Here is a 21,598-nt window from a genome sequence, read left to right as displayed (position 1 = left end):
AATGCTAGAGGCCCGAATAGATGGCTTTAACAGGATATAAACCATAATTAACAATATACAAGCTCCAGAAGATAAGCTAGATAACTGGGATCTTCTAAAAATTAAACACATATGCTCATCAAAAGACTTCAGCAAAAGAGTAAAAAGAGAACCTATAGACTGAAAAAAATTCTTGGTTATAGCAAATCCGACAAAGGTCTAATTCCTGAAATCTATAGGAAAATCCAACACCTCTACAACAAAAAGACAAATAATCCAATTAAAAAATGGGCAAAGGGAATGAATCTACACTTCAACAAAGAAGACATTCGAGTGGCTAACAGACACACGAGGAGATGCTTCCGATCAGTAGCCATTAAAAAAATGCAAATCAAAACCACAAGATACCATCTCACCCCACCATTACTGGCATGAATCAAAAAAAACAGAAAATAACAAATGTTGGAGAGGCTTCAGGGAAATTGGAACTCTTATGCATTGCTGGTGGGAATGCAAAATGGTACAACCATTTTGGAAGATGATATGGCCCTTCAATAGAAAGCTAGAAATAGAAATAACATATAATCCAGCAACCCCACTCCTAGGAATATATCCTAGAGAAATAAGGGCTGTCACATGCCTAGACATATGCACACCCATGTTCATTGCAGCATTGTTCACAATATCAAAACAATGGAAACAACCTAGATGTCTATCAACAGATGAATAGATAAACAATCTATGGTACACACACACAATGGAGTACTGGCAACAATAAAGAACAATGATGACTTTGGGAAGCATGTCACAACATGAATGAATCTGGAGGACATTATCCTGAGTGAAATAAGTCAATCACAAAAGGACAAATATTGTAGGAGACCACTACTATAAAAACTCATGAAAAGGTTTACACACAAAAAGAAACAATCTTTGATGGTTACGAGGGGATGGAAAAAACATTAGATAGACAATAGATAAGTGGTACCTTTGGTGAAGGGTAAGACAGTACACAATACTGGGGAATCCAGCACAACTTGTACAAGGCAGGGTCATGGAAGCGCCATAGACACACCCAAACTCCCTGAGGGACCGAATTACTGGGCTGAGAGCTGTGGGGACCATGGTCTTGCGGAACTTCTAGCTCAATTGGCATAATATAGTTTATAAAGAAAATGTTCTATATTATACTTAGGTGAGTAGCAGCTAGGGTCTTAAAAGCTTGTGAGCGGCCATCTGTTATACTCCACTGGTCTCACCTGTTGAGGAGCAAGGGTGAATGAAGAAAACCAGACACAAGGGAAAGATTAGTCCAAAGGACTAATGGACCACAAGTACCACAGCCTCCACCACACACTGAGGCTAGTACAGCTAGATGGTGCCTGGCTACCACCACTGACTGCTTTTACAGGGATCACAGTAGAGGGTTCCAGGGGGAAAAATAAATAATAAATAAATGAGGATTGAGGAACTGAATAAACTTAGAGTCAAATGGTTCCAGTTTTGGGGAGTTAAGAAAGGTTTAAAGCTGAGGTGAAACTGGAGGCTAACTTACCACTACCCCTTCTGGGACTGAAGCACTTGATAGAAACTCACCTCTCTGCCACTGTTTGGAGAGGCAAGGATGAGCTGTGTTACAGAAAGTGAACAGACAGCTTAGAATCCCTTTTGCTGTCTTAGAGCAACAACATTTGAATGAAGCCTCAGGATCTGTGTAGTGGCTAAATCAAGCATAATGCTGGCAGCACAGCAGGACTTTTTCACCAGACAGAAGGTGAGGGAGGGAGGGAGAGAAGACTAGGAGGGCCAGACCATGTAACTGGGACAGAGGCCAGAAAAAGCACCAAGCCCTCAAGAGAAAGCTGGCCTCTGCCACAGCTGTGTTATCAAACATGAGGAAGAAATGACACATGAAGCTTCCTTGCTACTGCTGCCATTGATTGGATCACTGCACTGTGACATAAAGCTACATAAAGCAGCATTCTTAAAAAAGATCCAAGAAATTCCGGCAACAACCAAGTGGGTGGTGAAGGAACACCAGGACCTTGGTAGCCATCTTCTAATTCTAGTGAGAGTTGATAAAGGAAAACCAACATGGGATTCTTAAAAAAATAGCGTGGCAAATCAAAGACATTAAAAACGTAGAAGCAGCACAACATTTTTTATCAAGATTAGCTATAAGATATACAAAGTAACCTGATAGCGTTTGCTTTATGGGATTAACTAAGTTCTTAGCACTTCATCAACTGTGAAATGAAAGTCACTGTAAATGTTGAATGACTCACTGGAATAAATGACTGTTAATCATGGTTATTTCTGGGTGGTGGGACTACTACCGGTGATTTTCTTCATAATTGTATTTTTAAAATTTTCTTTTATTAACAGTAATAAGGCAATATTTTATAAGAAGAAAAACAATAAAGCATAATTAAAAAATTAATAAATCTGAATCCAAAAGATTTTTGCCTATGTAATCTTGGGGGAATTCCTTTGGATTATTTTGTTTTTATTCATATTAAAAAAGCATAAGCTAAATAACCTGCCTAGAATTGAGAAGCACATTTGATGGGTTGTTAGCTGAGTAAATCAGATACGGAAATCTAGTTACCTTTCTCAATGATAGAAACTTGCATCTAACCTTCTAAAGGGACAGTGAGGTCATACTAATTGACTTTTTAACAATTTGTTGCTTATTAAATATTTAGCAAGACCCTGGTAAGCAGGGCAGAGATATTGTATAAGTGGCTTCCAGAATTTTCTACATAAAGTCAGAGTCCAAGGTGATCCTATATGATCAACAAAAGAGTCAAGACTGTGTGTTTGCATAAAAGACTTGCAACTAGAAGACCGTAGGAGGCATACAGAAAGTGCCCTGCAGTGTAATAGTTTTGTCGATTACTAGTATTTACAGGTGAATTAGTTTTTAACTTCTTTATAAAATTCCATTATTAAATATCTGCAAGTTCCAAAATCTATTTATTAATTTGCATAGTCTGTTTTTATATAGTGTCTAATATCTGACTTTTCTTAATGATTGTTGACATTACTAAAATCTGGATCACTTAATAAGTTAATAGCGTAAAATAGAAAATCACTGTTCGTGTTGCATTTCATTTTACAAATATATAACTCTACAGGCTGTTATGGAGCCCTGGTGGTGTAGCCATTAAGGGCTTGGCTGCTAACCGAAAGGTCAGCAGTTCAAATCCACCAGCTGCTCCTTGGAAACCCTATGGGGCAGTTCTACTCTGTCCTATAGGGTCGCTACGTGTTGGAATTGAATCAACGGCAACAGGTTTTTTGTTTTGTTTTGTTTTGGTCCTTTAGTTTTCTTCATTGCCTCATAACAGCCTGTACCCATTGCTATTGAGTAAATTCCAACTCACAGCGATGCTGTAGGACAGAGTAGAACTGCCCCATAGGGTTTCCAAAGAGCAGCTGGTGAATTCAAACTGCTGACCTTTTGGTTAGCAGCAAAATGCTTAACCAGTAGCCACCAGGGCTCCAGGCCAAAGGGAGGAGGATTAATAGCCAAAGGGAGGAGGATTAATATGAAGCATATATTATGAAAGATGTCCTTCAGTTTATTTCAATATAAGTTATTTGTTGAAGCAGCACTGACCCCCTAGCTGAGCCCTCTGCTTATACCATATTGGTAACAATATATTTTACTATGTCCTCTTTGGTTTTTAGAGGTATTTTGATTCTTTCTTCCTTCTGTTATAGACTATCATTGTGAATTATGTATATTTATTTACATATGTGGTCTCATCGACATACAAATGTTACAGCCAGCACCACTGCTTCTTTACAATGTCATATCTGGGTACATTTGGCTCTTCTTATTCTGTAGCATCTGGGAAAAAGCATAGCGTTAAGACAACTGTGCTCTCATTACACATCTGCCATTTACTGGCCATGCCTGGGCATATCAATTTGCCCAAAAACAGAATTTGATCAGCACCCTATTATACTTGAACAAAGTCAAGGAAATCTACAAAAACTGACTGTTGACAAACATGATATTTGGGTAGACTACTTCTTACTTGATGATGAATAAGATCTAAACAACAACAACAACTTCCATAAGAACACCACCAAATCAAGGCAGAAATTGTAACAGGGAGCCCTGGTGGCACAGTGGCTAAGAGCTTGGCTGCTAACCAAAAGGTCGGCAGGTTGAATCTGTCAGCTGTGCCTTGGAAACCCTATGGGGCAGTTCTACTCTGTCCCATATAGTTGCTATGAGTCAGAATTGCCTTGATGGCAATGGGTTTGGTTTTTTTTTGTTGGTTTCTGAGGCTAAAAATTATGTATATTTTTTTCTTTAGAAAACTATTCGTTAATAAGAGTTATGGTTCTTTTGAAAAAGAAAAAGACATAAGGAAAGAATAGGCAGAGAAAAGGAGACAGAGGAACAATAGACATATAAAAGCAGAAAAAGTACCCTGAAATGAACTTACTCACCATCTATTAAAAAAAAAAAGAAAGAAAAAGAATCACACCTAGATATGTACTTGCAAAATTTACAAGATAAAGAGAAAAATCTCGGTGCATATAATGTTTACCTGCAAAGGAATAAAGTTCTGGCTGACCTAAAATTCTCCTTAAAATTCTCCTTAGCAGTAATAAATACCAGAGGAAAATTGGGTGCTGATTCCAAATATCTATGAGGAAATGTTTGAGACATTGCAAATTTAATACCTATTTAAATCAGATTTCATGTGTAAAGGCGAGAATAAACACCAGCTGCCATGGCGCTGACTCTGGCCTATGGTGACCCCACGTGTGTCAGAGTAGAACTGTGCACCACAGAATTTTCAATGGCTGATTTTTTGGAAGTAGATTACCAGGCTTTCTTCCCACGCACCTCTGGGTAGACTTGAACCTCCAACTCTCAGGTTAGCAGCCGAATGTGTTAACTATTTTCCCCACCCAGAGATTCCAAAGACAAGAGTAACGCTTCATGTATGCAGTGCCTGGAGACACACTTAAAATAATTGGATGTTTTACTTCAACGCCCCACATGTTTAAGAACTAAGAAAACTTGGTATAAAATAACTTGTGGTCATTGAAACCAGTCAAACACAGAATTAAACCAAATATTTATACTAAAATGAGTTTTAAAATTAAAGGAAAAATTCAAAAGCTTTTCTTGAGAGTAAAAAATGTATAATCTTACAATTTTATAAACAATAATTAGGACCTAAGATGTCATGTAAAGTGGGGATATGTGCTGAAAGGCATCCCATGTGTTTTTACACACACGCACACCTACCCACACACCCCCCTCTTACTTACTCAGAAATTATTGCTGAATGCAAGGATGGTTGGCAGCTAGCGCACACGTACCAGGTGCCCCAAACTGTTTGTTTACAGTTGATGTCTCTTTGGATTGGACAAAGCGTGCATTCTGATTAGTTAGGGCCCATGTCATACCAGTTGTTAAATGTTTTGAATATCATCCAGGTTGAATGAATGAATGAATAAATGAATTATTAGGACTCATCTCTCATTTTATCCTCATTTTTATATTCCTTGGGGGTGTTTTCACCCTCACATTTAAGCCTCTCTGAGCAGGTATTTAAATTCACTGAAGTTCTGCTTCTCCTTCCTTCACATAAGCTACAATATTCCATTTCTATGTAGCTTCCTACCAAGTCTACAACAGTGGTGTAATTTTTGTCTTCCTTTTTTTAAATCTGAAGTTTTCTTTGTTCTTTACCTGAACTGTACATAACGGTCATAATGGTATATTATTGTCTGAGACCAGGATTATTATTTCTGAATATGTTCTTAATTATTGTTTTGTGGACAACATTGTGTAACCTGGGCATTATAATTCCCCCATGTCATGCCTGCTGGCTCTCCATAATAAGTGGATACATACCTCAGTTTTTATTCCACCCCCTTTTAGAGACTCAATAACTATTAAGTCTGAAAGGAATCATAGATGGTTTATTGTTATTTTAAAAGCCACTAGATGAAAGCAGTTCAATTATTTGGTTTAATTACACCTAATTGAAGTAATGCTTCAACCAGTGGCCAGGTCTCCTGTTCCATTTTCAAGACCTTTTCCTCAGGTTAGTTCATTTTTGGACAGACATATGCTTCCCTGTACTACTGACACGCACTGTATTTCTAGGCCAAAGCCTGTAATTTTAGTCTTAGATTGTAGTCCAGAAATCTAAATTTCATTCTTTGACACCATCTGTATAGCCAGCCTTTCACCTCCCATAGCCTCCTCTCTCTTTGAAACTCCCAACTGTTAGCTGGAAGAAGCAATGACAACACCACCTGTGCCCCTTTCTGACTCCTAATCAAGACTCTCCAGTCCCAAAAAGATGTTTCCTGGAGACTAATTTATTGTCTAGTTAATTAATTAGTTAATATTTATTGAGTGGTTATTGTATGCCAGGAACTGAGCTAGTTGATTTTTTTTTCCAATAGAATAGTAACTCGTAATGAACTCAATGGATATTTCTATTGCAATATGCGAACAAAATCTTCTGTTTTCCCCCTAAGGGTATTTCTATCTTACCTTTCCCGTTAAATGCTGGAGATACACCTAAGATGTCTTGAAATAAAAATTTATTTTATTTTTTTAAAGCCTCTATTTTTTCTTCGTATGTAAGAAATATGTGTTCATTCAGACACATTAGAAAATTTAAAAGGCCAAAAGAGAAGAATATGTTTTATGTGTATATGCTTTTAAAAAGATCTGGAAGGATATACTGTGAGTTGAATGGGAGAGGGTAAAAAGAAATAGAGGGTGGTTTTAGAATATGTATCAAAAGTTTTTTGTATTAAAAATGTTCTCACATTTTGGAACTGCAGTTTATAGAAAATTTTAAAGGAAATTATCGGAGCTATAGCAAAAATTTACTTACAAAGATTGCTATTATATTGTTACATGTTATAAAAATATTAAAACAGCCTATAATCCTAATATAAATTATGGTGCATCCATACTATAGAACACTGTGTAGTCTTTGAAGATGATATTAGAGAATAGCAGTTAATGAGATGGAGAAATTATCATAATATTCTGTTAGAAGAAAAGATTATATGACATGATGGAAGACAAGAGCCGAGTTGATAAGCGCACGTGCACACACACGCACACCTGCACAGCAAATGCATATATCTGTAGAAAAGATTGATAAAGTACAAAAGCACAAAGGCAGTAGAAGTTAACTATGGTTGATTTTAAATTGCTTCTCTGTGATTTTTTTTCTTCTGAATTTCCAAAAATTTCTGTAATGAGTTTTAGATTATTTTGAAATGTATTACCTCGCAATATTTTACAATAATCCCTTTTATTATTTGGAATAAAAAACAGATGTTTCCTCATTCCTCTGCACAGTGCTCTGCAAACACTACTTCAAGCCCCACTTCCAACCTAATATCTGCCCCTAAACTCCTTCTGTGTAGAAATTTTGGAGCTGCCGCTGGTGAGGAGCTTTTCCACCCATTCTATAGATGGAGAAACTGAGATTCAGAGAGTAAGTTTCTTGTCACTAGTAAGCCCTGGTGCAGTGTTGAATCTGGGTCTCCCATATCTAGTTTAGTGCTCCTTGTCTGCTCCGAACTGCCTCTCTACACAGGTAATCTAGAGTTAGGATTTTTTCAGATCTAGAAAGTAGCTTGTAATCTATTGGTATTGTCTAGATTTTGCCTTGAGGATGTTACTGAGAGGTGGTTCTCAAGGATGCTAAATTGTAAGTCATATTTCTGTTGTTCAATAAATTGGCTTTTAGTAGAAATATGACCTTTAAAGTTTAGTAGATTTAATTACCTAGATCAGGTGTTAAAAACAAATAAATTCTTAAAAAGGTCATCTTGCTCAGTACTTGCACATATTTATGAATTCAGGTTTCTACATATTGTTTCTACAGGCTGTTCCCTGGTGGTGCAAACAGTTAACACGCACGGCTGCTAACTGAAAGGTTGGAGATTCAAGTCCAACCAGAGGCGGCTTGGAGGAACAACGTGGAGATCCAAAAAATCAGCCAATAAAAACCCTGTGGAGCACAGTTCTACTCTGACACACATGGGATAGCCATGAGTATTGACTCGACGGCAACTGCTTTTTTTTTTTTTAATATAAAAATTTCATGGTCACAATAATAATGAAATGAAATATAAATCTTATGTTGATATTTGTTTTTTTCCTATAGTTTAAAGAATCTGTTGAGACACAATTAATTCACTTAAAGGTTAGTCTTCCTGGGGTTTCAGGCCCCCGGTCTGGGTTTGAAGCCTATCGATCACATTAATTTTGATTTGGGAATTTAGAAATTAAGAAAGAGATAAAAGGAGGTGGAATGGTATTAGGGTTTATTCTAGAAAACAAAACGACTCTAGGTATTGTTTAAACAAACCCATTGCTGTTAAGCCAATTCTGACTTGTGGTGACCCCATGTGTTACAGAATAGAAACACTCCATAGGGTTTTCTTGGCTGTAATTTTATGGATGTGGATTGCCAGGCCTTTCTTCTGTTTACTACTGTGTAGGCTTGAACTGCCAACCTTTTGGTTAGTAGTCCAGTGTGAACAATTTGCTGGCACCCAGGGACCCAACATATTTCAAGCAAGATGGGATTTAATACATGTTGTTGTTATTGTTGTTAGATGCCATCAAATCAGTTCTGACTCATAGTGACCCTATGTACAACAGAACAAAACTCTGCCCTGTCCTTCACCATCCTCACAATTGTTGCTATGCTTGAGCCCATTGTTGTAGCCACTGTGTCAGTCTGTCTCGTTGAGGGTCTTCCTCTTTTTTGCTGACCCTCTACCGAGCATGATGTCCTTCTTCAGGAACTGATACCTCCTAATAACATGTCCAAAATATGTGAGCTGTAATCTTGCCATCCTTGCTTCTAAGGAGCATTCTGGTTGTACTTCTTCCAAAACAGATTTGTAATTACATGTATTTGTAAAATATATAATTGGGTGCTTTCAAAAGCACTGGAAGAACTGAGGGTAAAGAAGGACAAGGAAGGCCATTGCCAGATCACAGGCTGATGATCAGGTTTTAGCGAATCAGAAAATTGCAGGAACCACCCAATCTCCTGCAGCACCAAGTTAGAAGATTCATGAGGAAATGTGTAGAAATCCCTGTAAAATCCCACATGCATGAGCCCATGTCCACTGCAGCTGGAGGAACAGTGGTATGATTTTTCCTTTCACCCTACCTTCTGAAAATTGCATGAGGGCCTCTTATTGACCTTCTGTAACCCAGAACTGCTGTGGAAATTCTGGTAAATGTAGTTCCCAGGCTGTCATCCCCTGATATCCAGATGAGAACACAGAGAGAAGAATATGGAGCTAAGTGGCAATGAACCATCTGGCTTTACAGAAGACTTAAGCAATATTAGGTATGGAATTTTTTTTTCTTATTTTAACTCAAACTTTGAACTTTCTCAAAGTGCAGTTTCCATTATGATCCAAAGATATTATAGTTCAATATTTCTATTATAAGTCCAAAAATAGTGTGAAGTCTAAAATTGCTATTAAAGCAAACTGATTTTTCAAATATGAAAAAGGTTTTTTTTTTTTTTTCTTTCAGGAAAAGCATAGGCCTTGTTTTTTGCTGTTCTGTACATAAGGCTTTGTGTCCATATTAAGATAATCAGGTATTCAAACATCAATCAAGATGGTGAACTCTGCCAAGTTCAGAGAAATATCTGTTGAACCTACATGCTCTATATATTAGAAGAATTGAGTTTACAACTCACTAACACCCTGCTTATTGTCCTAGGTTAGCAACTTGCTCTAGGATGAAGTCCTCAAGGTTATGCTTATATCATAGCTGCAGTTTTCTGACATCTGCAAAGATGTCATTGCTGTAGCAGAAAAGCTTACGTAAAAGACCTGAGCCCGAAAGGGTAGGAGCCCCAGAGGAGAGAAATAATGGTGGGAAGGCAAATGAAAAGGAGGCATATTGTGAATTTCACCTATTTGTAGTTTATTTTCTTTCTCCCTCATCTATGTAAACCAAACAATGTCAAGGATTTTTGTCTGTTTTATTGACTTCTATATTCTCAGGCTTAGAACAGGAACTGATGTGTCAGCAGTATTCGTATAACCAGTAAATATTTGTTGGAGAAAATGAGGCCTGGGAATTAACATTTTAAAAATACATAGGTGAAAAAAAAAATAATGAAAATAAAAAAATAAAAATACATAGGTGATTCTGAGTCAAGTGGTCCTAGTAATACACTTAGACAAATCCTGGTCAAAATTACAGAATTCTTTAAAAGAAATGAATTCTTGTCTGTATGGCCTCGGAGTGTGATTTCTTATAACATAAAAAAAACATTAACCATAAGGCGAAAGCCTGATAAATTCAGTTACTTTAAAATGAAGATCTTCTATTCACCAAAAGACACCATAAAGAGAGTGAAAAGATAAGCCACAAACCAAGAGACTTTGCAACACATGTAATTGACAAGGACTAGTATCTGCAATATATAAATAATACCTACAAATAAATATGAAAAAGACAATCTGATATAAAAATGCACAAAAGGCTTGAAAGGCATTTCAAAATGAAATCCAGATGCCAAATAATTGTGTGATAATGTACTTAATTTTACTGGTATTCAAGGAAATGCAAATTAAAACCATAATGATACAACACTGCATATTCACTAAATTGAAAAAATTGAAAAGACAAATCTGCCAATATTAATTGCCGGAGTGGATAGGGATCAATGGAAAATTATACCTGGCTGAGGGAAGTGTAAATTAGTACAGCCATTTTGTAAATCATTTTAGCATTATCTTGTAAAGTTGAATATGCCCAGGACTCAGCATTTCTCTTCCTAGGTATAACCTCAAGAAACCCTTACATGTATACTCCAGGATACATGTGCAAGGATATTCATAGCATTGTTATTTGTAATAGAAAATTATTGGGAATAGCCAAGTATCTTTTGTCATGAGAACAGATACATAAAATGGAATATTATACAGTAAAAAAGATGAATGAATCACAGCTACAGCAAGAATAAGTCTTAAAAACTTACTAAGTGGAAAATGCAGGTCACCAAAACAGTATACAGTACAATACTGTTTTTTTTAAGTTTAAAAACAAGCAAAGCTTAGTGTTAAGAGTGTGTTCATGTGAGATAATACAAAAAGAAAAAAGCACAAAGGAATGATAAATAACTTCAGGATAGTGGTTCGTTCTGGTGGGGGTGTATGAGGATGCAAATGAGGGCTTAAGAAAGGAGCATGTAGGTAAACACAGCCATGTTGGAAATGTTCTAGTTCTTAGGCCAAGTTGTAGAGTCATGGACTGTTCATTTTATTGTTATGTTTCACAATTTGTGTATCTGACATATATCCTTTTGTATGTCTCCAGTATCAGATAATTGAAAAAAGTCCAATAGCAAGAATGATTTCTAACTGGGAATATTTATAGTTTGTAGTTAACAGGTTGTAAATTGTTTTGAAGGTAGCTGTTTGGCACAATCAAAGTATTCAACAATGATTTGATAAATGAAGGATTTGTGTGTACCAATGCTTCTGGAGGTCTTGAAAAAGTGTACTTAGAAGATACTGAAGACAGATGTCATCTGTAGGCCTCTTGTTACTTTGTCTTAATTTGCCTAGCGTAGCCATTTTTTTTACACAGATTATAGCTCAACCAGAGTCCTAATTCATGAGAAATATCAAATTAATGGAATCTGAATAAATGTACTTTTAGTAATCTATATAAAATAGATGACTATCTGGTATAGAAACTCATCATTTGGTCTATGTGTATGTAATTCATGTCATGGAAGGGGCTGTTGGAAGGAATTAGAGGAATTTATACTGTGAATTTTTTTTTTTTCTGATCCCAGCCCACCTCCTCTAAATATGAAGTAAAAACTTTACCCCTATGTACCAATTATGGTAAATAGATAATGTTGCAAGAGGGAAACAGGAAAATGGTGTAGAAAGAAGAGTAGTTTTCTAGAGGAATAATGTCTCTCTGGCCTCATATTCTAAAGAGATTATTTTGTACCCAGATCCATGGGTCCAGGGTAAATAGCCTTGATCTACATACTTAAAGACTTGAACATTGCCTAAGAAATCCACTAAAACCCATTGTTGTTGAGTTGATTCTGACTCACAGCAACTCTATGGGACAGAGTAGAGCTGCCCCACAGGGTTTCTATCAGACTTAAAAGAGACTGACAGGGAGAGATATTCAGAGCATATTGTAAGAGTTATTGAGGGACAAGATATTTAAGTTAGCCTGGGGCCACTATTGGTCATTTTGCTAGACTGGGAAGTGTACTTGACCATGAAACCAGGTGGACAGCAAAAACCAAAGGCAACTAGGACCAGTGAAGTCTTGAATTTTGTGGCTAATGGGACAAGGATGGGCACTTTAGAGGATCTGACTTGTGGTCAGTAAGGTCTTTCTCCTGGGATGATATTGCCAAGGGTGAGGTTGCTTAGAGTCTTAGAGAAGCATGAGGTCTTTTTGGTGCTGCAGTTGAGAAGGAAGGTAGCTGAGAAAAAGCAGCCTTACCAAAGGATGGAGAGCATGGCACCCAGAGAGGGCCCCAGGAAGGCTGAGCTCAAGATAGGGGAACACTGCAAATGTACAGAGGACAGCAGAGCCACAGCCAGGGCTACTGCAGCATCAAGAATCTTGTGTGTCCAGGGTAGCAAACTTGTTTAATACAAGATTTCTTAAAGAAAATTGTTATGATTATCTCAACCTTGGGATGAAGTGTAATGAGGGGCAGTATTATAAAATATAATGATATTTAGAATTGGAATGAAAGTAAGGTTTAGGTAAAGAAAGTAGATAAAATATTCTATTTCTTAGCAAATGCATCCTGTGTGTGTGTGTGTGTGTGTGTGTACTGGATTTTTTTTTTCACCAAGCAATAGAAAAGAGTTTGATTTAACATGAAGAAAGCCCCTGTTTCAGTTGACTCTATCTTAGGAGAAACACAGTGTTTAGAAAAGGGATCCTATTTATGCTTGCTGGTTTGATGGTGAAACTTGACACCTCGACCTCCATCTTGTTTGGAGCTGGGAACCCAGCAGCGGTCAGTTTTGCTTCAATGTGGGACATCAACATTGAATGCACCACCAGCTACATCTATTCCCAGGGAGGATGCCTAGGCCTAGAGAGTGAATTGCTGTGAGACTAGAAGGCAGGGTGTTAGTAGAGATAGATGGGTGATGGCACTATTGTTTTTTTTTTTGACTATTGCCCTCCAATATATAAGCCTTTGCTTCAAGATCCTGGGTATTTCGTTATTCCACTGGCTCATATTGGTCAATTAAAGAGGCTTGGGTGAAAATGCTCCCCATTCCCTTATGCCTCCAGGCAACTCAGTAGTCAGTCAGAATGACCCTAAGCATCAGACTTCGGCAAGAACAGAGTCTGAATAGGCAGTCATGGAGTGCCATCAGATACCCCCTGTCATGGATTGAATTGTGTCCCCTCCAAAAATTGTGGGCCGTGATTCCGGGTATTGTGCTATTTTCATATATGTTGTAAATCCCGCCTCTGTGATGTTAATGAGGGAGGACGAGTGGCAGTTGTGTTAGAGAGGCAGGACTCAACCTACAGGATTAGATTGTGTCTTGAGGCAATCTGTTGAGATATAAAAGATAGAAGCAAGCAGAGAGACAAGGAGACCTCATACCACCAAGAAAGGAGCACCAGGAGCAGAGCGCATCCTTTGGACACGGGCTCCCTGAGTCTGAGAGGCTCCTTGACAAGGGAAAGATTGAGGACAAAGACCTTCCTCCAGAGCAGACAGAGAGAGAAAGACTTCCCTTGGAGCTGACACCCTGAATTTAGACTTGTAACCTACTAGACAGTGAGAAAATAAATTTCTCTTTGTTAAAGCCATCCACTTGTGGTATTTCTGTTATGGTAGCACTAGATGACTAAGACACCCCCATATTAGTGCCTAATTCGTTTACAGAAAGCAAAGATTAAGAAAAGTAACCAGAGCTATGTGATAACTTAAGACCTAATTGTAAGGTATTAAACTGATTTTATTTGAATTCTTTCTTAAAACAGAGGTGATTGAAGATTGATTCCAGAGACAGTATAAGATTTTATCTTAAATCCAAGATTCATAATTGCAAGAATGTAAGTTGTCATGTCAGGAAATTTTAATAGTCCAGTCTTGGAGAAAATGATTGTCTTTTCCTAGGGTTAATCTTTTCTACTTGAAGACTGGAATTATGTGCACAGTTCCTGGTCCTTGGGATACTATGATGGTTTTATAATCTCATCCCACTTGGTCACAGTGTCTCTGCAGTGGACCTGAGAAAGCAATGAATAGACTTAAAGTTCTGCTGACTGCACGGTAGAGAAATGATTAATAGCAAAACAGCCAGATCCGCCCAAAGTGATTGCACCATAGCTCATCTTCTCAGTTTCTCACATTTTTTATTAAAATGGTAGATTGATTTCTCTGCTTTCACAGCTCCTTCAGTGTAAGGTGATGAGTTTCTTGCTTGGCAGTATCATCAGTAGCCTGCAGTTATAAAGTTGTTTCCCTGCCACTGTGTGTGTACATGTGTGTGCTCATGCATGTACTGTAGTACAAAGGTCTGGACTGGGTGCTGGGAACACCAGGTTTTGTTTCTGCTTCGTGCACACATAATTCAGGTAACTGTGAAAACCATTGAAAGTTTTATCTTCCTCACAGGAGGGGGAAGGCACTTTGTCAGTGTTGCTGGGTAATCCGTGAGGCACTATGGTGTAATGGTTAGGATCACTGGTACTGAACCCAAACAGATCTGTTTTTTACTTCTGGTCTTGTCACTTTCTCTTTATGTGACCATTAATAAATTACATTGCTTCTCAGATAGTGCTTCCTTTTTGCTTGAATATGGCAATTACGAGGTTCAAATGAAAATGCATCTAGAAAACCAACATCCTTGATGCTGTGACAACTTATCTTCAACAATTATCAATCTTAATATTCTTTTGACTTAAGATACAACTTGATAAATATATATGGCAATAATTTTTAACAATTACCTTTCTGACTTACTGGAGAATTCAGAAGAGATCAATTAAACATTTTAAAGGTAAGGTTTAAAGTATAAGTATGTGGTTTTGGTCCTTTCTCTACACTTTTTTTCCTTACCCCTAAAATGGTTCTTTGGCTTCACAATAGGCCTCCTCTGGGATTGACACTGGAGGCTTTCAGATGGACCCTGTATTCTCTATGATACCTGGATGAAATCAATAAATAGCCATGTTTAGGATGCTAGGGTTTCCCAAATTTCATGTCAGAATAGGAAGTCTACCTTCTACATGAAGTGTTACCTTTAAGTACAGGAGCTTAGAAGCCACAGCAAGCCTATCTGAAACTTCCTTTAAGGGTCATGTTATATGTCAGGTTTTAAAATAATGGTACCCATTACAAAGCCCTGATGCAGTGGGTTGATATTATACCAAACTAAAAGGCCAAGATTCTCAAGGACAATTGATACCTTCATAAAGGAAAACCTAAGATTTTCTATCTCTTGGAGTTCCCTACTTATATGCCCCAAGATAACAAAGAGATTCCTAGATATCTGCTAGGAAGAGAATTCTCAGTTTTACTTATGTGGGGCTGAAAGGTGAGTTGATTTTTCTGCCTCCATATTTACCACTACCTATATTAAATTCTCTCTAGACATGCTTATAATTCTCTCTAGACATGCTTATACTAGTGTTTATTGTGCTTCTCTATCTTGAAATCAATATGTGCAAATGTTCTCTAATTTTTCCCCATTCAAGCCTGTCTTTTCTCCAGTGTACCATACCTCACTAAATAGCCCCAGTTACCCAAGCCAAAAACCGTAGTAATTTTCTTGTTTTACTTTACTTCTTCTCCCTCTATACCTAGTCACTCAAACCTGTTGATTCTGTGTCTTGTCTGTTTTTCTGTTTATTCACCTCTTTTTCTATTTTCACCACTACTTCCTTAGTTCAGGCCAGTGATCTCCAGGGTGTGGCATGTGCCTTCATGGATGTATGTAAGAAAGGCTGTTGGGATGCAGAAAGCAAATACGAAGACTTTTGTTTCTATTTTTTCTTTTTCATTTTCTTGATATTTAAAATTTTTGTAATGTTTATCACTTTGTTAATATAATAATACACATTTATACATTATAAGTATATAAATATACATCAAGTGGGGTTATGGTCCTCATTTTTTTTTTTTTTTTTTACTAATTTGAGCACATGATCAAAGCATTTAGTCAACAGTGGTTTAAGCCTTCCTCATATCTTACCTGCTCTGCTGCAGTGGTCTGCTAATGATGAACCTTGATGTGTTTTGCTCTCCTCTAATCTACTGTTTTAATCTACTGTAAAACACTGATGCTGGGGTGATAGTGCTGATATGTAAATCTAATGTGTTCCTATCTTGATTTAAAATCTTCAATGACTTCCAATATTCTCAGGATAAAGTCCAGTTATTAATGGCTCTCAGAATTCTTCATAAGCCTCGTTTCCCCCTCTACTCCCAGCTTCAGCTTAAGCCACTCGTCACTTTCCCTACTAAACTCCAGTCATACTGAATTATTTGTGGTTCTCCAAATGTACCATTCTCCTCCTCTCCTCTCCTGGGCTCTTGGATATGCTGTTCCCTGTATCTAGGAATCCTTGTGTAGTACAAATGATTAAGTGCTCAAATACTAGCCAAAAGGTTGGTGGTTCAAACCCACCCAGAGGCTCCTCAGAAGATAGGCCTGGAGATCTGCATATGAAGGTCACAGCCTTGAAAACCCTTCGAGCAGTTTTACTCTCACACTTGGAGTCGCCATGAGTCAGAAGAGACTTGATGGCAACTAACAACAAAAGTAACAACAATTTCTCTTTATCTAGAAAACACTGTCTGTCTCCATCTCAGCCCCATCTCTCCGAGATTGTCTTGCTCTCATGTACACTCTTCAGGTTTCATTTTAGGTGTCACTTTCTCTCGAAGCTTTCACTAACCCCCTAGATGGTACTATTAGCACAGTATGATATTTGTATTATAATTGCCTGCTTGATTATCTCTCTCCTCAACTAAGGAGTAAGCATTCCCCCCCACTGTTTTATCTCTTGAGCATAGCATAACGCCCAGAAAATATAGAAGTTTAAGAATGTGTGAATGAATGTATAAATTCTTTAATATTGTCATCACGTCAGTCAAAGGTAGTGTCTTGATGACCAATAATGACCAATGGGTCCATTTAATCTGTAAAATGTCTTCTAAATGTTCATGTGTTCAATTTTTGTTTCAGATTGACCATGAGACTTCTATTTAAAAATATTCTCTGCTATTGTAACCAGACTCTATTTTATGAGACCCCTCCCAAAAGCTTGCATTGCTGCTTTGAGGAATTATTTATCTTCAGTTTGCCACAAAAATAAGAATATACATCATAATTGGCTATTATTTCTTTTTCTAAAATGAAACTCTTTTTTTGCACCTTGGACAAAAAGACCTTGCTAAGCTTCTTTTTCCTTGTAATCATGGAAAACAGTAAAACCCTGACGGAGAATAAGTATAATTTGTTTTCTCAACAGTGGCTGTTACTCAGAGCTAAGGACATTTCAGTATTATCACTGCATTTGTAATATGCTGAGTGACGGCTGGTGTTCAGTTAACAACAGAAAATAAAAGGTGTGAATAAAGCCGGTAAAAAGATGTTCACAATAAGGAAGTTAATTATCTAATGAAAATGTGTTTCAAATATAATAGGATTTCTTGGAGATCTCAATGCAAGGACCATTTTGGGATTTACACCAGGGGGGAACAGGAAACACATGAAAAATATACTGACAAGACCACATTATGAGAGATAAAATAAGCAAACAGTATATCTGGTTATATTTTAATGTTTAGGTTATTTATGTTCTTGCAGATTCTTAAAATGATTTAAGATATCTTACAAAGATACATATATGGTATGAAGATAAAATACATTGAAAATAGGAGTGAAAAATGAGGCAAAGGAAAAATAAAGATAAGAAAGTATGATGGAGCATGGAATTTGGTTAGTACAAACATGTAAGCCCTGGAATCCTATGCATGTGCCAGAGGAGGGCCAAAAGTTGGCTTGAACTTTCCTATAAGCCATTGTTAAATAGAAACATGATCCATTATGCAATTCATGATGTTGATAAAATAATGAGACATTCCTTTCTTGGATATTTATTGAGAGGGCATTTTGAAATCCAGTTAACATCCTCAATGAACAGTGAACATGATGAACACTTTCATAAACTTATGTGTTATAATGCCACAGATACAAGTGGATGGTAGCATGCCATTTTCATATTTCTATTTAAGCCTTTTATAATTCCGACTGTCTAGAGAAGTTGTGGCCTCCCTCACCTCTGAAACCACCAGGAAGAACACCGAGGAGAATGATTCTACCTCAGTGATTGGACTGGAAGAATTTCTGCAGAGAGGCATTCACCAGGGAACTTTGGAGGTTAGTTTGGAGAATGAGAAAGCCTGGAATCAAACTTGTTGAAGAATAACTTATAGCCAAGAATTACTGAACAATCTTAGATTTTATCACAATCTTAAGGGTCAACTGAATTTCTCCTCTTGGTAAGGAGGAGAAGGATGCCACATTGGTTGCTCTGAAGGAAAAGAAGCAGGAGTGACGATTTGGAGAGCTGGAGATGGAATGACTCATCTCAGGTCAATTCCAGATAAGCAAAATCCTGAGGTGGGAATTGAGGGATGGTATAGGCGGGACCATTAAAATCAGCGGGGGACTCAATTTGTAGATTGAGCTCCTTACTTTTTGCTTCCAGTGTGCTAAGAAGAACTGGTAGATTTTGGCTTGTTCCAATATTTAATTTGAGTTCTAAATAATGAGTGTTATTGTTATCTGCCGTCAAGTTTTCTCTGACTTATAGCAACCTTACATACAAAAATGAAACATTTTCTGCTTCTGCATCACCCTCGTGATCACCAGTATGTTCGAGCCCATTGTTGCAGCTGTTGTGGTAATCCATCTGACCAGGGAGACCCCTGTTGGCTCTCTACGTCATCAAACATGATGTCCTCCTCTAGCGATTGGTCCCTCTTGATGATGTGTCCAAAGCAAGCCAGTTGGGCAATCTTCTGTTGTAATCCACAAAGTTTTCATTGACTAATTTTTGGAAGTAAATCGCCAGGCCTTTCTTCATAGTCTGTCTTAGTCTGGAAGCTCTGCTGAAATGTGTCCTCCATAAGTGACCCTGCTGGTATTAGAAATAATAGTGACATAGCTTGCAGCATCACAGCAACATGCAAGCCACCACAGTATGACAAAGTGACATACAGGTGGTGGGAGTAATGAGTAAGAATGGGCATTTGAGTCAGAAGAAGCAACATGAAGCAAGATATAGAGGATTACACTTTGCGTTATGCTCAGGTTTTATTTTTGATTCTTTATTCTTGTTATTTTCAGCCACACATCCAGTTATTTGATGAGATCTGCTTATATGATATCAGTGTTTTTTCTTAAGACTTCTCTGCCATTCTCAAAGTCATGACCCTAATTTAAGCCCTTATCATCTTTTACCTGGATGATTTCTGTAGCTTTCCAGCTGGTCTTCCACCTTCCAACCTCTTGTCCTTCCGATCCTTTCTTCTAACTCCTGCCAGATAAGTGTCCTAAAAGGCTGTTCAGGTCACTCAGCTTATATCACTCTCCTCTTCACAAACCTTAAATATAAAAACCAAAAAATCAAGCCTATTGCCATTGATTCCAACTCATTGTAACCCTATAGGACAGAGGAAAACTTCCCAATAGGGGTTCCGAGGAGTGGCTGATGGATTTGAAAGGCTGACCTTTTGATAGCATCTGGTGGATTTGAACTGCCAGCCTTTTGGTTAGCAGCCAAGCACTTAACCACTGTGCCACCAGGGGTCCAGCCTTAAACGTAAGGAATAAGTGTATGGCAATGGTGCTATCAAAATTGATGTAGAAGAAAGAATTATTCAAAAAGTTGTGCTCAGACATAGGTTAGTTATTTAGGGGAAAACATCTGCTTAAATTCCTGCCACTGTGGGTGGATTAATGAAATAATAAAAGTACCCAAAGAAAATGCAGGTGAGCGTTTTTCTGGTTGAAGGTTAAGTGAAATACTTTCTAATGGGAGAAATCACACACACACACACACACGCGTGCGCACACACACACAAATTGATGGATTTCACAGCATAAAAATTTAAATCCTGCAGGTCAAGAATATCATAAACAAAATAATATACACACACCTGGTTAATATGAGTGGTTGCTGCCTGCATCTTTTTTATTCTCTAGCTCTAACAACACTAACCTTGTGGAGAATACTAGAAAGTCAGACTTTTCCCTTACATGTGTGGTTCCCCTGCCTGGAATGCTTGTCCTGATCACCCATGACTGCCCTTGCTCATTCTTTAGGTCTCAGGTCGAATGTTCTCTTCTTAGAAAGGTCTTCCCTTTCAACCTTTTCTAAAGTAGACAGCCCTCACTGTCTCACCCTCTCACTTCACCCTCTATGACCTTCACTCTGTCACATTACTTGTTTTATGCTCTTCATAGATGTTATCACTGTCTGAAATCTTGCTTACTTGTTTTCCCATCTCCTAGAATGCAAGCTACTTGAATGTACGGACTTCATCTGTCTTGTTCAGCATCATCTAGATTTGATTCTGACATGTGATAGGTGCTAAATAAGTGTTTGTTGAATGAATGTGTGAAAGAATAAATATGTGTAGGTGTAGATAAAAAAACTAGAAGGGTATACAACAAAATGCAACAATGGAGTTATTTCTAGGTGGAATTTTGTAGATGATTAAAACTTTCTTTACCCTTTTCTGTCTTTCCTAAAATTTCTGATTGTCAGTAAATAGTATTCACTAGAAGTCACATTTTATTAAATAATAACATTTATAGTGTCAGCTGTTAATCTCAATTAGCAGTGACAAAAGAGGATAGCCTACGAGGTCTATGAAGAACAATGTTCCTAGAAACAAGAGTGTCAGTTTGCATCCTCTTGGAAATATTCACACATTTGACACATCCTGTTAGCTTAACTCAATAATGAAGAAATTGGGCCAAAAAATACCACCCAAACTGGATTCTCTTTTAAGATTCTAAAATAAAACTCTTCAAATAAGGAGAGAATTAATTCTTAAAAAAATACACTATCTAGTTTCAAGAAATGGTTGCCAGGAGGTCATTCTTTCTGAATCTATCAGACTTTAAAAAAGGACAGTTGAGGAGAAGGTCTGGGTATAACACAGTTTTAGAAATGTCATGGCGAAACTATCTGGACTGCCATCTGCATGACTCTGGACAGATCTGTTATATTCCCATGCCCATTCTGAGCAGTTCTCTGTTGTATGTAAACCTGGGTTCACTAATCAAGTCAACTTTGAATTAAAAAGCGCCATTTTTTGTTCTTCCAGAATTGTAAATTTGTTTATTGGCTATAACTAAGAATTGGTCTGGTCTTTAACATTAAAAATTTTTTTTTTAATATACTCTGTTGTTGCTGTGTGCCATCAAGTCAATTCTGATTCATAGTGACCATATAGGATGGAGTAGAACGGCCCCATAGGGTTTTCTAGGCTGTAATCTTTATGTGAGCAGATTGCCAAGTCTT

This window comes from Loxodonta africana, chromosome 9, assembly GCF_030014295.1.
Source record: "Loxodonta africana isolate mLoxAfr1 chromosome 9, mLoxAfr1.hap2, whole genome shotgun sequence".
Classification (NCBI taxonomy): Eukaryota; Metazoa; Chordata; class Mammalia; order Proboscidea; family Elephantidae; genus Loxodonta; species Loxodonta africana.
Note: the sequence above shows the minus strand (reverse complement) of the source record.